The following is a 17,550-nucleotide window of genomic DNA, read 5'->3' on the forward strand; positions in this document are numbered from 1 at the left end:
TGAAGTAGTACAAGTGAATATAGATTTATGCCAACACCATCGGTGGCAAGGCAAGACCTATCAACAATACTTTTATCACGAACCGGACTTCGATTTTCTATCAAATGATGTGATCCACCTCTAATGCCAATGAGTATTTCAGAGGCCAAGACTAGATTCCTAAGGCAGATGCAAGTTGGAGAAGCAACTGGAACAAGGTGTATTGGTTTTGTTGGTGATGCTAGTGGTGTTAGTAAGCCAACAAACCTTCCATTCTCACCAAGGGGGCTTACATGGCAAGGAAACACTGCTGTAACTGGAAACAAGCTTCAGAAAATGGCCAAGTTGAAGACAAGGAAGGGGAATGGCAAGGAGCAGATTTGAACTTGTGAACTTGTGATAGTTTTTTGGGTTTAATATGATGTAATTCTCTTTGTGACAAGACTTTAACTATTTAGGTGTTTGTTTGGTGTTGAAACTTGCAAGTGGATGTCATGTTATCACTTTATGGTGAGTTTTTGGGGTTATAATGTGGCATCCCCTTTGGCAATGTAACTGCACTTTTGACAGTTTTTGGCAGTTTTATGTTAAGTTAATGTTGGATTCCTTGTACAAGATGTTGGCTGCTTTGTTTTCTGATAGTGTACTGTTTTTACTCTTTTGGTAGTTGATTCACTGATTAATATACAGGAAAAGGAGTAGCAAATAGCTTTATGGTTCAGCTTGTGCTTGATGAACCACTCTTTATATTCTAGCTGGTGTTGTATTTATTAGCTCAGTGACTCTTATATATCTCTGTGACTTTTAGTGTGGTGTTGGAATTATGTTATGGAATGGTGTTGTCTATTAAGTTAGTATTGCGTTAAATTGTGTTGTTGATATGTTATGGAATGGAATGGAATGGAATGCTGTTGTCTATTCATTTAACATTTTTTGGTGAGTTTTGTTGCGTGGAAAAACTGGTCTTGCGGTTCATTTTTGCTATAAGAAAGAAGGGTAATTCTTATTTACTAATATCTGCTATGTAATACCAGCAGCAAATAATGATTTGATAATATCATACTGCCTCCATCGTAGGAGGCTCCTAAGGTTTTAACCTGTTCTCATGGTCTCGGAAGGCACCTACGCTATATGCAATCTATAGTTACCAAGTTCTTACCATTGCTGGCATTATTTTTCTTCGCTTTATGTTTATAAGTTCAATTCCTTCACAAGTTTATGCCGGATCCGGCATAAAAATTTGCCCTTTAAAAGTATGCCCCCACCGGCATAACTTTGTGAAGGAATTATCAAAGTTATGCCGGACCCGGCATACTTATGCCTTATGGGCAGACTTGGCATAAGTATGCCGGTTCCGGCATAACTTTGATAATTCCTTCACAAGTTTATCCGGATCCGCATAAAAGTTTGCCCTTTAAAAGTATGCCCCCATCGGCATAAACTTGTTAAGGATTTACCAAACTTATGCCGACGGGGGCATACTTATGCCTTATGGGCAAACTTTGCCTTGAAGCATATATATGTATTTTTTCAAGCATATAAACCAAAGTTACATGGAAAAGTATTATCTTGCAACCAAATGTCCATCCCAGATACAAATTCACACTTTGCCTGGCAATACAAAGTAGTTAGCAATTTTGTATGCCCCCTCCGGCAGACTTTTAGTTATGTTTAACTAAAAGTCTGCCGGAGGGGGCAGACTTTGTCTTGAGGGGCAGACTTTTAGTTATGCCGGATCCGGCATAACTTTAACTTTTTCTTAAAAATTGTATGCTGGATCCGGCATACACTCCCCAGTCCTGCCTTGCGAAATTATTTTTTTATTTTATGCCTGAGCGGGGGTTCGAACCCAGAACTTCAAGTATTCGCTCATCTTTCCAAGCAAAGGGCAAAATTTAAAGACCACAAATATGAAGGGCAAAATTTAAAGACCACAAATTTGAGGGGCAAAATTTAAAGACCACCCCAAACGAAGGGCAATCCGTGCAAAAAAATGATTTTGTACAAGCCTAGACGTTGTCACATTTATTCATTTTATGTGGATGTCCGAATTATTTTATCAACGGGAGAAAAAGGGCTTACAGTGAAAGTGAAAGTGTGCTAGAGACTTGAGCCAAAGATAAGAATTTGTTCCCATAAGTAATCCATTTGCTAGTAGCAATGTAGAATTTGGTTACAAAGATATAGGCATACTACTTCAATGGTTCAACTTTGTTTACCTTAACTGGACAGTATGCCATTGAATTTCAACTTCCCTTGGTGTGCACATTATGAGAGTGTTATTTGGAGTTCTCTTTGATAGCCGATTCTTCTATTTTTAGATAACATTGCAGGTTTCCTAACTAGTTCTGATTTGCTAAAAGAACAACATACACAATAATTTTATGCAAAAGTAAGACATTGCTTCATCCAAAGAAGGTTTTACAATGGACATATTATAACAACAATTTATCCAAACGAGGGAATTACATTACATTCATCCAAACAAAGGCATTTAAAACAACTTCATGATAATATTTTTCAAGTTACACCAAAAACATAAATACTAGTCTCGTAAGGGCAATCATTTCATCATTGGAGCCGTAATGAAACCCACGAAAAGTGCCAATGAAACTATAATTACCATCCACATTTTTGTTACTTTGTCTTCCAAAGTTGACACTTTAATCACTTGAGAATAACTTATAGCCTCCAATTTGGCTACTCTTTCCTCAAATTGTCTATTTCAACCTTAAGAGCATCCAAAGCAGCCACTAACTCTCGACTTCAATCAATGGAGTATCCGAAAATACTTCATCTTCCCATTTCCAATAACCACAAGAATTAATCATTCAAAAAATTAAAATTAAATTAACACCTAAATAATGCACTTTACCAATCAAAATATGAATAACAACAATAACTAACCTTAGGCTTAGGACACTTAAAGAACTTCCTTCCGGGGTTTGAAGGAGTTTTGAAGTTAAGTGGCTAGCTATCAAACCACAATGGCACTTCAACTACGACGAGGAGCTATTTTCTCGACATTTTTCAAGACAAAAACAGTGGAAGAGAGGAGAGAAGAACATATATGGGTGATGGTGAAGAAGAAGCATCGTTTGGTTCTTTCAATTTTAGGACCCATTTAATTATATGGGTGACATGGACTCTTATGTGGCATAGAATTTCCACCGTGGCATTTATTTAAAAAGCCATTGGCCACGGTGGACAGGGGTTAAAAATAGGGGCAAATATTTCAACTATTGTAACGGTAGGGGTATAAGTGGGCTGATAGTATAACGGGGGGTAAATGTGAACCTTTTCCCAAAGTAGAGGGGTAAATCAGGCCCTTTTCCCTAATGTTAATGATAAAACTGCATCTGGAAAAGATAACATATGCTCTATCATTTATTTGAAATGGGGAAATAAATATTATCTTGTCCCATCCATTTGAATCGTTATCAACAATAGGTGGCAGTGCCCCACATTTCCTATGCTCAACTGTTAAATGCCTAACTCCACCAATTTAACTCCTGTTTGGTCATAAATTTTGGGAGCATATTTTTAAAAAATAATAATAATAATAAATAAAAAAAAAATCAAACTTTGTTTGGCCATAAAATTTTGATAGATTTTGAAAACAATTCTTTAAATTACCAAATCTGGCTCAAACCTGTTTTTGGGACAAGATCTATCCGTTGTTTTTTTTTTTTTTTTTTTTAAATTATCCCAAACTTTTGTATTTTATAAAATAGGCCTCATCTATTTATGACCTAACTAATCCGTGTCTCATCTATTTATGACCTAACTAATCCGTGTCTACTGTGTTTCCCCCATTAATCAAGTCTACTTCAAAACGTAAGAATTATTTGAAGGCTTGAAGCTATCTCTAAGTGTTGAGAATCTTCGGGCACAATAGTTGGGCACAACTCTAATTTTATTATTGCAAAGTAAGAACCAGCTTCGGTCTTAATATTCATACACTTAATTTTTCATTGCACTTACACTCTAGCAACTCTCAATGTTGCTCTTACGCTCTAGCAACTCTCAATGTTGCTCTCTACTATTGGCAACTTGATCACTCACTTGTTGCTTGCTTCAGCAACACTCTTTACTTGAGCCCTCACTCCTTACTTGAGCACATCTTACTTGCTCTCACTTCTTGAGTACTTCTTATTTTGTTACTTACAACTTAAATAGCTACCTCTATTTATAGGTGGAGATGGAATGATCTAGTAAGGGTTATTTACTACTCTTTTCTAGAATATTCCTAACTATCTTTTTCTAGAATCATACTTCTATTTGTTTCTAGAGTTATCTTTTCTAGAGTCTTTCTAGACTCCACTCTAGAACTTTCATTCTAGAGTTCTTTCAACTCTTTAGAATTACTTGAACGTTCTAGATTGATTATCCATTGTCTTGGAGATTAAGTTAGTGATGACATTTAACACTCCCCCTCAGCAACAACTTAATTTGTTCTTTGCATTTGTTGTGAGTGATTCTTGAAACTCCACAAGCATTATGATATCCATGCCTTTTGGGAATCTCTTCCTCCGTCAGATTTTCTCGGTCCCTACTCTTTGATGCTTTTTCAAAAGTAGTAATATCTTTGATCTTGACCACCTCAGCTAATGCCACATCTATATATTTGCTGTTTGAGCATTTCAGTCGTGTTGACCTTCTTAGTTGAAGTTGCAGAGCTTCTTGGACTCCTTCTTGCTCCTCTTCTGGAATTTTTGTACTCCAGTTTGCCATGGGCTCTTAATTTCTCTTTTTGAAGATATCTCTTTTGTATGTGATTTATGTTTTTCACATACCTCTAATTCTGCCTTACTTTCTTGTCCTTCTTCTTCAAGTTTATATTGTAGCTCTTACTCGATTTTCTTGAATCTGGTAGAGCGACTTCATTGTACCACCATGTTGGTGCTTCATCAAGTACCCCATAAGTTGTCTCGGCTGGTATGACATAAATTGAATCTAATCTTCTTCGTTCCATGATTGGCAAGCTTGTAACTTTTAAGCTTCGATATACTTTTACATCATTCGGACCAAATACGACATAGTTGCCTGAGGCTGTTAGCTGTGATACTGACAATAAGTTATTCTTTATACCCGGAACATGGTAGATATTTTGAAGTTGCACTTGTCTCGAGCTTTGTCGAGCCACGAACATCGTCTTGCCAATATGAGTTATTGGCATTCTTGAATTATTTGTCGTTTCCACTACTCGATCGCCTTTGGATTCACTCATATTGATCAGTTCTTTCTTATCACCGGTTATGTGATTGGAACATCCCGACTCAACGATCCAATCATGTTCATAATCGACTAGCTTCTCACTTACAGTTGCAAGTGCAACCATTTATTCGTTAGAGTGAAAGGTGACAAGCTCTTTCTGTTGATTGCTTTCTTCAACTGCATAAGAGGTCTCAAAATCCCAAGCTTCTTCTTCATCTTACTGATGGTAGTCTAGAAACACAGATTCTTAGCTACATTTAGCCTTTTATTTACTACACTTTAATTGTGTTTGAGCTAATATGTTACTGAATATGTGTGTTTTGTTGTATAGGACATGTTTTCGAGTTAACGAGCATTTTTAGAGTTAAAACGGATGTCTTGGGACTCTGAAGTCTGAGTAGAAGTTCAAGAAATGTAACCACAATCGAGTTCGGGATCGAGGACCAAAAATAACGCCATGCGAAGACGAAGAAAAGCAAATAGGGTGAAGAAAATATGAAGTTGACAAAAAAAGAAGGTAATTGATCAACTAAATAAAAGGGCTAACAGTGCCTTTACATTGACAAAATGGAAGTCAAATTGAGGTTTGTCTAAATAGAAGAAATAATTGTCATGCACTGTATCAAAGCAAGAAGTGAGAATGGAAGGCAAACAAGAGTGTGTCTACGTGGCATACAAAAGTTAGGGAAGCAAAAGAAAAATGGAAAGGATCCTAGACTTTGTCTACGTGGCATAAGTTGTTAACAGACTTCAAGAATTTCATAAAAACTGCCTTACGGTGACACTCCCTGAGAGAAAGGAAAGGCTCTGGTAATTTGCCCTGCCGTGACGCACAGAGCGGTGCAGCTCGCGTCACGGCAGTGTATCTCTCTGCAGATTTTTAGTCCGAGTTTTTTTAAGGGTATTTCAGTCCGGGCCTATTTTTGGAGGGTTTAAATATCTAAAGCACACGTTTTTTAAAGGAATTTGGACCTAGGAGGCATTGGAGGAGCGTAGAAGAGGATTTGACGGCCGAACTCATTACTGTCCATCACGATTCGATTCAATATGGGAGTTTCGATTAATCGCCGGTTGTAATGTTTTCTAATTCTATTTCTTCTATGTTCTTTTATTCTATTAGGGAGTAGTTTCTTAGAGGGTTTTGACAGACATGATGCATTGATTGACGTTTTTAGATTCAATTCTTGTTTTATTGCTTGAATTCGTTAACGGGGTTTTGAATTGAATTGCAAAGTTATCTACCATTTTATTTAATCGAAAGAGGAATAGTTTGGTGAATATCTTTGCATTATTTTGTTTGGTTTTAATTGGTGATTATTCTAAGTAATCGAAAGAGCTTCTTGAATTATTGGTTGAACCAAGAGAGGAAAATAGTCGTGAGACGTTTTCCTTTAGACTAAACCTTTAATGTTTTCTTGCATATGTTCACAGGCTTTTCATCAGTCTTGAACTCATGGATAGTAGTTTTATTTGATTATTAAGTTTTTTTTTATGCTTTAATCGAAAGAGAAAGTGTTTTATGAATTATCTTAATATAAATCTGATTTAGCTCATGATTGAATGATTTTATTGAGTAGTCGGAAGAGACTCTTAAATAATTTACCTTGGGTTATAAGCTGACGATATTCGTGGGAAGTCGTCTGAAGATCTATTGCTATCCATAATTTTTGAACATTCTCAGGGCTTTCATTAGTTTAATTTGTGAAATCTATATAAATAATCGGAAGATGTTTATTAGATTCTAGAGTAAACTAATTACTTATTGAATTTGAGAGACTCAATAAAATTTAGAAGAGAATGATAAAATGAATCGAAGCTAATTGCTAAAATCCTGCATCTGTCTTGTCTACTACTCTTACTTCTCATATTAATAGTAACCTTTTCTTTCATTATCAATTGTCTTTAATTACGTTGCAGTCGATAATCGTGGTTTATAACCATAACAAACTCAAGTTTTTATTTCCTGAATAATACTGAGCAAGGTTCCGTTTGAGTAATTATTTGTACCAATCCCTGTGGAGACGATCTTAAACTATACTATCTTTGACTAGCGAAGCGCTTAATTTATATTGTGTTTTGCGCTCGTCAAATTTTGGCGCCGTTGCCGGGGATTGGCAACAAATAATATTCAGATAGAATCTTGTGTATTAATTCAGGCTTTTATTATTTTTATTGTTTTTTAAGTTTAAATAATTTTTTTAAAAAAGTCAATAGTTATTTCTTTTTAGAGTCAATTTTAATTTCTTTCGTTTGTTTTATTTATTTCACTTGTCTTCAAGATTTCTTTTGTAGTTACTGACAAGTTCTAGGGAGGAAAGCTTGAAGAAAACATTCTTAAGGACTGAACTTGAAGTGCTTAAAGATGGAGCACAATCAGCCACGAAAAACAATTGCAGAGTTAGCAGCTGAATCTTATAAAAAATCTGTTATCTGTTTCAGATGTAGTGAAAATCATCAATGGTTTGATTGTTGAGCAGGTAAGTATTCCTCCTATGGCTCATCTTATGAAAAGTGTCACTCTGTTTCTAGTGCTTACAGGAAGGATGTTTCATATGAGCACAACTGTTTATAGTGCTTACAGGAAGGATGTTTCATATGAGCACAACTATAAATCTGAATGGAATGAATATCCTAATTATGAGAGTGAAGAGAGACAACCACCTCAAGAGGAGAAGGTTGGCTTAGAAGAGCTTATGTGTAAGTTCATTAAAGGTGTTAAAGAGAGATTTATGCAGAATGATGCAGCCATTGAGAACCTAACAAACAAATGAGTCAATTAGTAAGTATGATGTCAGAAAACTTACGGCTTTGTGATGGTGAATATATAGAGAAGACACCATGTGAGAATGAGTCTACCCAAGAGAATGAGCATTTAGAGAGAGAAGTTGCTAATCTACAAGAGGACTCTGATTCTATTCAGATGATTAAGGATGAGCTTACTTCGGTTGATTGTGAAGCAATAGAAGAAGAGTTTAAAACCCCATCCACTATTCCACGTTTACAATCTTCATTGGAGGAGAATGAGAAACAAATGGTCTTGAACATAGAGGAAGAATATTCTAATGACCTTTCTTCTTTGTTTTCTTATTCTAACCTTGATCATGTGGATTTTATTTTTGGGGATTTTCAGGAAGATGCATGGATTGATCCTGTGAAAGAATGCAGGAACAAGTTGAGGATAATACTGCAGGAACAATTCACAACTCAAAATAAGGCCAAGAAAGAACAAAAAGAGCGGGTCTTACATATATCTTCAGAAGCATGTGGCCTAATGAGCTTCATAAAGAACCCCAAGGAGCATAAACAAGGAATGAGTACAGAATTAGGGGTTGAGTTCACAAGTTCTCGGAGAAAGAAGAAATTCAGGGGAGTATCCTTACCTCTTATCTTTTAATTAAGTGTCATGGAGACATGACACAATTTAAAGTGTGGGGTGGGGAATGTAAATATGTGTTTGTTTTTATTCTATTTTTATTTATTTTGAATTTTTTTTAACGTAATTTTGGCTCTTAAGTAGAGAATCCAATGCTTTTGTGTGAATTAAAGAGTTCTTCCTAATTTTGTCTGTGCCTTGAGAACAATGAGTGTCTTGTTTGTGACATCTAGGCTCACGTTTCAACTCATGAATGAGTACTAGAGATAATTACTTTGTCTCAAATTTTCCTAGGAGCAAGTTGTGGAATCCTTTCCTGAGTGAATCGTGTGCCAAGGAGTGTGTGAGAATTTTTGCTATGTTCTGCATGTAATTGGTGTCTAGAACTTGCCCTGAGTGTATGCAAAGTGAAATTGTAAGTCTTGATCAGTCTAGGAAGTGATATAGGCATTTCTTTGTTGAGCCAGTTATGCCTTTTGACCCACCTAATTGCATATATCCTAGTCAGCCCCGTTGAACCTGTAATCCTATTTCTTTGGCAACCACACTACAAGCCTCACCTTTTGCTTTGATTTGCCTATCTTTTTTATCCTTTAATCTCCCGTGAGCACTTGATGTTGTTAAGAAATTTTTAAGGAGCTAATGGAGGTTTGTCTGGTTTTTGAGTGGAACTTTAGAAAAAGGGAGAAAGGTGCACTGTTTAAAAAGAAATTAGAGATCCTTCAGTAAGGACTAAGAAAATAGAAGAAAAAAATATGTTCTTGGAAAAAAAAAACAAATTCCCTACTAGTGGTGATTCTTGCTTTGTTTGTGCTTAAAGGAAAGGGGAACTTGGTGCTTGTACTTTAAAGGTCGGGAAAGTTTGTTCAACATAAGTGTGGGGTTTGAATTGTGAAGTTATATGTATTAAAGTGCTTAGGGAGGTGTAGTCACTATCATCCATATGAATCCTACCCGTCCCTCAGCTTACATTATAACCAAACAAAGTCCTACTTGATCTTAGACCGACGAGCTTGAATTAATGGAGTAGTACACCAAGGGCAAGCTTATGGTACATCTTTTGTGGCACATGAACTTTGTTTCTGAAAGAGAACGTAAATTCTTTCTATTTCGAGTCCCTGATTGTTTTCGAATTTTATGTGTGGGACTGTTCTCTGTTATTTGTGTGAGTGGCACATGATTTGTGAACGCAAAGAGATATTCTTTGGCTTCTCCGATGGAGTAACTGAGCGAGGTTAAAAAACCAATGGTTCTTTTGAGTTGAGTCATGAGGTTAGGTGATTACAGATGGGTGCTATATTTGTTTTAAATATTCTTGGCATGACAAGTTAAGGAGAGTCTTTTAAAAGGGTTGTCCATTGTTGGAGTGTAGTTTGATTGCTCGCGGACGAGCAATGATTTAAGTGTGGGGTGTTGATATTAGTCTAGAAACACAGATTTTTAGCTACATTTAGCCTTTTATTTACTACACTTTAATTGTGTTTGAGCTAGTATGTTACTGAATATGTGTGTTTTGTTGTATAGGACTTGTTTTCGAGTTAACGAGCATTTTAGAGTGAAAACGGATGTCTTGGGACTTTGAAGTCTGAGTAGAAGTTCAAGAAATGTAACCACAATCGAGTTCGGGATCGAGGACCAAAAATAACGCCATGCGAAGACAAAGAAAAGAAAATGGGGTGAAGAAACTATGAAGTTGACAAAAAAGAAGGAAATTGATCAAATAAATAAAAGGGCTAACAGTGCCTTTACGTTGACAAAATGGAAGTCAAATTGAGGTTTGTCTAAATAGAAGAAATAATTGTCATGCACTGTATCAAAGTAAGAAGTGAGAATGGAAGGCAGACAAGAGTGTGTCTACATGGCATACAAAAGTTGGGGAAGCAAAAGAAAAATGGAAAGGATCCTAGACTTTGTCTACGTGGCATAAGTTGTCAACAGACTTCAAGAATTTCATAAAAACTGCCTTACGGTGACGCTCCCTGAGAGAAAGGAAAGGCTCTGGAAATTTTCTTTGCCGCGATGCACAGGGCGGTGCAGCCCGCCTCACGGTAGAGTATCTCTCTGCAGATTTTTAGTCCGAGTTTTTTTAAGGGTATTTCAGTCCGGGCCTATTTTTGGAGGGTTTAAATATCTAAAACACACGTTTTTTAAAGGAATTTTGACCTAGGAGGGATTGGAGGAGCGTAGAAGAGGATTTGACGGCTTACTTTCCATCACGATTCGATTCAATATGGGAGTTTGGATCGATCGTTAGTTGTAATGTTTTCTAATTCTATTTCATCTATGTTCTTTTATTCTATTAGGGAGTAGTTTCTTATAGGGTTTTGACAGACATGATGTATTGATTGACATTTTTAGATTCAATTCTTGTTTTATTGCTTGTATTCGTTAACAGGGTTTTGAATTGAATTGCAAAGTTATCGACCAGTTTATTTAATCGAAAGAGGAATAGTTTGGTGAATATCTTTGCATTATTTTGTTTGGCTTTAATTGGTGATTCTTCTAAGTAATTGAAAGAGCTTCTTGAATTATTGGTTGAACCAAGAGAGAAAAATAGTCGAGAGACGTTTTCCTTTAGACTAAACCCTTAATGTTTTCTTACATATGTTCACAGGCTTTTCATCAGTCTTGAACTCATGGATAGTAGTTTTATTTGATTATTAAGATTTTTTTTATGCTTTAATCGGAAGAGAAAGTGTTTTATGAATTATCTTAATATAAATCTGATTTAGCTTATGATTGAATGATTTTATTGAGTAATCAGAAGAGACTCTTAAATAATTTATCTTAGGTTATAACCTGACGATATTCGTGGGAAGTCGTCTAAAGATCTATTGCTATCCATAATTTTTGAACATTCTCAGGGCTTTCATTAGTTTAATTTGTGAAATCTATATAAATAATCGGAAGATGTTTATTAGATTCTAGAGTACACTAATTACTTATTGAATTCGAGAGACTCAATAAAATTTAGAGGAGAATGATAAAAACGAATTGAAGCTAATTTCTAAAATCCTGCATCTGTCTTGTCTACTACTCTTACTTCTCATATTAATAGTAACCTTTTCTTTCGTTGTCAATTGTCTTTAATTACGTTGCAGGCGATAATCGTGGTTTATAACCACAACAAACTCAAGTTTTTATTTCCTGAATAATACTGAGCAAGGTTCTGTTTGAGTAATTATTTGTACCAATCCCTGTGGAGACGATCTTAAACTATACTATCTTTGACTAGCGAAGCGCTTAATTTATATTGTGTTTTGCGCTCGTCACTTACTTGGTTTGGGTTGAAGTAACTACGTTACCTTCAGCTTTCTTGTACCAGCAACCTCTGGCATAATGTCCTCTCTTTCTGCAATTGTAGCACTTGTCTCTTTGCCAGTTGTTGAAACCTTTGTTTGCCTGCTTGTTGGCTCGCTGGCTTCTTTGATTTCATTCTTCTGGTCTCCCCCTGGCCGTGAGCTTCTCTCGTTATTCCTTTTTCGGTATCCTTGCCTTTTGCTGATGAGTGCCTTATCTTTATCTTTTATAGAAAGACTTGATAATGCTTCTCCACGCCTTCTTCATTTGCCAATAGATTTTTCAACTCAGATAAAGCTGTTTCTGTGGACCATCTCCATGTGGCTGTAATTATGCCTTTATACCACGGCCTTAGACCGTGAACAATGATTCTCCTCATCATTGTCTCTGTGATAGCATTATTTGGATCTAGTTTTTATATTTCATCACATAAATATTTTACCTTTGAGAAATATTGACTGATCGACATATTCCGCTGTGAGATCGACAAAAGCTCATTTTCAAGCCTTTGTAATCTCGCATCATTGCTCTTCGTAAAAATTTTCGCCAGCGTGTCCCAAGCTTCTTTAGGTGTCTTAGCGTTCTTAATCTATTGCAGGAACTCATCTTTGACTATTACTGTGAGAGCATACATGGTCTTTCCGGCTATAACCTTTCATCTTTTTGCTGCTTGGGATCAGTTGGTGGTGTAGTGTCTAAGCCACCAACAATATCCCATAATTCCTGGCCGAGAAAATAATATTGCATTCTCGTGCTTTACGATTGTAGTTGTTTGCGTTGAGCTTCTCAATGCTATTAAGAGCGTGCCTCCTGACTTTTAGCCTCCGAAGCGTATCTTGTAAAATCTCCCTTGAGTTGCTACCTCTCTTGATCCACCAAGCTCTGATACCACTTGTTGAGAATCGTCGGGAACAATAGTCGGGCACAACTTGAATTGTATTATTGCAAGTAAGAACCAGCTTCAGTCTTGCAATTCTTACACTTAATTTTTCCTTGCATTTACACTCTAACAACTCTCTTTGTTTCTCTCTACTATCTGTGACTTGATCATTCACTTGTTGCTTGCTTCAGCAACACTCTTTACTTGAGCACTCACTCTTATCTTAAGCACACACTTCTTACTCTTTTACCTACAACTCAAATGGCCACCTCTATTTATAGGTGGATATGGAATGTCTAGTAAGGGGTACCTACTACTCTTTTCTAGAATATTCCTAACTACCTTTTTTTTAGAATCATACTTATATGTGTTTCTAGAGTTATCTTTTCTAGAATCTTTCTAGACTCCACTCTAGAACTTTCATTCTAGAGTTCGTCTTTCAACTCTCTAGAATTACTTGAACATTCTATATTGATTATCCATTTTCTTGGAGATTAAGTTGGTGATAACATTTAACACTAAGCAGTCATTATTGTTTTAATCCAAAAAATTATGTCATTGTTTGTAATGTCTAGTAACTAATTATTGAGTCTCCATATCCAAGACGTTTCAAATTTGCACAAATTGAAATGTAGAAATATGTACAATTCAACAACAAAATTACACAAATGAGATACATTCAACAAGAAAATTACAAAATTACTGAAACCAAATTCAACAACAAAATTAAAACACATAGGAATAATTTGGGATTAGCAAGTATGTTTGTTTGATATGATTGGGTATTTTTGATAGTTTTTAAAACTTATGAATATAAGTCATGTTTCATGTTTAAAAAAAAAGTGAAATTTGTTTTGAAAACTTATGGCCGTCCACATTTTCAAAATTTGAAATTTTTTCACCCAAAATAAATTTTTAATTTTTTTTTGGGAATCTATGTGTTGAGCATGATCACAGCTGAGTTATGAGCTGTGCACTGGTGTCAACAAGTTAGTGGTGCAGTCGGTTAGTTAGTCAGTTGCAAAGCATAGTGGTTAGCTAGTTACAAAATATTTTGATTGATCACTGCATTATATAAGCAGTGAACACAGTTGTAAATGTAATAAACACACATTCATTCTCTTCAATTCATTATCAATAATCTCTCTCTCTCTCTCTCTCTCTCTCTCTCTCTCTCTCTTCTCTCAGACACTTACTGTCAACTGTTCTTCATTTCCTCTTACAGTTTTGGGAGAGTAGCTTCATAATCAGCTGCCATGGCAGCTGGTTAAACTTGTTCGATTAGTATTTCAATGGAATAGTGAAAGTTATCATGGTATCAGAGTAGGTTCGAATGGATCTAGGAATTCTTTTCGCAAAATGAGCAAAGGAAAGGATCAAGAGATTCATCAAGTTCTAGCTCTTGATACATATTCAAGCATTTTTTCTGTTGTAAGTTCATCTTATTAAATTTGTGATGTTTGTTGTTGGATTTCAAGTCGAGTTTTAATATATTTTGAGATCGATTGTGAATTCAACTGAAACTATGGAAAATATCGCACCTATAAATGTGAATTCTGACAGTGCAATAGTTGATTACAATCATCTACTTTATTTGCATCCTTCAGATGCACCTGGTTCCTTATTAATAGAAATTCAACTAACTGGAATGGAAAACTATATGTTGTGGAGTCGAGCAATGAAACTTGCAATTTTAGGAAGGAATAAGTTAGCTTTTCTTGATGGATCTTTTGTGAAAAGAAATCTTCAATGTGATATGCAGAAAGGGTGGGAAAGATGTAATGCCATTGTAGTTTTATGGCTTATGAAGAATGTACAAACAGGTTTTCTTAGTGTAATACTGTTTAGTTCTAATGCATTTTTAGTATGGAAGGACTTGAAGGAGAGGTTTGACAAAGTGAACACCTCCAGAGCATATCATTTGCACAAAGAGATTGCTACAGTTGTGTAAAGTGTTTCTTCTGTGTCAGTATGGTACTCTAGGATGAAGGATCTATAGGATGAGAATTATTCAATTACTATTATTCGTGCTTGTAACTGTGAAGAATCTAAGGATTTTGTTGATTACATGGAAACGCAGAAGTTATTTCAATTCTTAATGGCGCTTAATGATGGATATGCTCAAAATAGGTCACAAATACTAATGACGAATCCTGAGCCTATTATGAATCAAGCATATGCTATGATAGTGTAGGATGAGAGTCAAAAGTTGTTGGTGGGAAGCAACTGTGTGGTGACAGATAAGTTTGATCCCACAGCTTTGTACACATCTAAAAGCTGAGGATCAAGACAATCACACCAGAGGAGGAACTACTCATATTGTGATTTTTGCAACATGAAAGGTCACACAAGAGCAGATTGTTACAAGCTGATGAAATGTGATTTCTGTCTACAGAAGGGACATCTTAGAGAGAATTGTTATAAGTTGATTGGTTATCCAGAAAATTTTAAAGGAAAGAAGAAGGCAAATATGGTCATGCATCCTCTTGCAGAACAAAATGCAGGATACACTCATGGGAGGACAATGGCGGAATCAACTTTAACACTGTTTTCACTCAGGAACAGTACAATAAACTTTTGACAATGTTGAATAAGTGCACCAAAAGTGATGCAAGTGCTAATCTGGCAGGTAATGCAACATATGCTGCTAATTTAACAGGTAATTCACTATTTAATAGTGATAGTTATCTCAAATAGATTAAGTGGATTATGGACACAGGAGCCACTAATCACATGATTGGTGACAAAGGCTTACTGAAGAATGAAACGCCAATAGCTGATTTAGGGAAAGTGCAGATGCCAACAGGAGAAGCAGCTAGTCTTTCTCACATAGGGGATTGTTAATTAACAGGAGGTGATACTATTAGCAACGTGCTATGTGTGCCAGCATTCAAGTTTAACGTTTTGTCTGTCTCAAAACTGACAAAAGAACTGCAATGCTGTGCCATGTTTTTTCCTGATTTTTATTGTTTCAGGAGCTCTTCACTGGCAAGCTGAGGGAGATTGGTAAAGAACAAGAGGGACTATATGTGATGTATTCTCAGCCTGGCCAAGGGAATGTTGCAAGAAAATCATCTTTTACTGTACAAAAGGATGTGGATGCAGCAACACGGCATAGAAGAATGGGACATGTTCCTATGGCAATTTTGAGAAGATTTCCAGCTTTTCAGCATGATAAGTGTTTTAACATTAATAATTATAGCATCTGTCCTCTAGCTATATAGACTAGAGTACCTTTTCCAATAAGTACTTCTAGGAGCAGTGGTTTGTTTCAACTGATTCACATGGATGTTTAGGGGCCCTATAAGACAGTTACATATATTTTCTCACTTTAGTAGATGATTACTCTAGATGGACATGGGTTTTCCTAATGAGAGTCAAGTTTGATGTTGTTTTTCTGCTTAAAGAGAATACAGATGTTTAGATCTGATAATGGCTAAAAAATTTAGCTATCATTATAACGATCTTTTCCAATCTAAAGTTATTGTACATCAAAGCTCCTGTCCATACACCCCACAACAAAATAGGGTGGTGGAAAGAAAGCATAGAGATATACTAAAGACTGCTAGAGCCATTAGATTTCAAGGTTGCTTGACATCCAGATTTTGGGGTATTTGTGTTGAGTCTGCTCTCTATATCATGAACATGATACCATCTATAGTTCTAAACAAGAAATCACCCTATGAACTAGTAGATGGTAAGGTGCCAAACTTACAACATATAAGAGTCATTGGTTGTTTATGCTATGCCACCAACTTAGTCAAACAGGACAAGTTTGGGCCAAGGGCAATCAAAGCAGTTATAATGGGATATGTTACTACCAGAATGGATGTAGGCTGCTAGATATGGAGAATAATAAATTTTTAATAAGTAGAGATGTCACTTTTATTGAAACTGTTTTTCTTTTTCAGCAAACATTATCAGCCTCATCTCAGCCATCACATGATTCAGATAATTTCATGGATGATGATGATCATTTACTTACTCCTGGTACTAATTTCATGTCTCCTTTATCTAGTGATGCTATTGTTACACCTAGTGTCGATGTAACAACTGAAAATCATACTAGTTTGGAAACAACTTATGCAATATTGCCACCAATCAATGCAGCTAATGGCAATGACTTAGAAGGCCACAAAGAAGCACAAGACCACCTATTTGGCATAAGGACTTTATCGTTACTGACACAAGAAAGAGTGCTCAAAATGCATGCCAATATCCCATAGCAAATACAGTTTGCTATGATAATTTTTCCACTCAATATCAATGTTTTATCTCAAATTTCTCAGCAGCTTCTAAGACTAATTCCTATGCAGAAGCAACTAAGGATCTTCTTCGGATAGAAGCAATGCAAGCTGAAATCAAAGCACTTGAAGACAACAAGACATGGGAATTGGCTGCATTTCCTCAAGGGAAGAAAGCAATTTGTTGTAGATGGGTTTATAAGATCAAATGCAAAGTAGATACAAACCAAGCCTAGTGGCAAAAGGATGCAGTCAAAGAGAGGGACTTGATTACTAGAACTTTTTCACCGGTGGTGAAAATGGTAATAGTAAGATCAGTCATAGCATTGGCTGCTGCACATAAATGGCATATACACCAGATGGATGTGTATAATGCTTTTCTTCATGGAGATTTAAATGAAGAAGTGTATACGCAGTTGCCACAAGGATTCAATAGTGCATCCAATACAGATGGACAACCAACTTGCAGATTACTTAAGTCATTGTATGGACTTAAGAAATCTTCTAGACAATGGAATATCAAGTTGACATCAGCCTTAATGGATTTTGGTTTCACT

The sequence above is a fragment of the Lycium ferocissimum genome, chromosome 11 (assembly GCF_029784015.1).
Source record: "Lycium ferocissimum isolate CSIRO_LF1 chromosome 11, AGI_CSIRO_Lferr_CH_V1, whole genome shotgun sequence".
NCBI lineage: Eukaryota > Viridiplantae > Streptophyta > Magnoliopsida > Solanales > Solanaceae > Lycium > Lycium ferocissimum.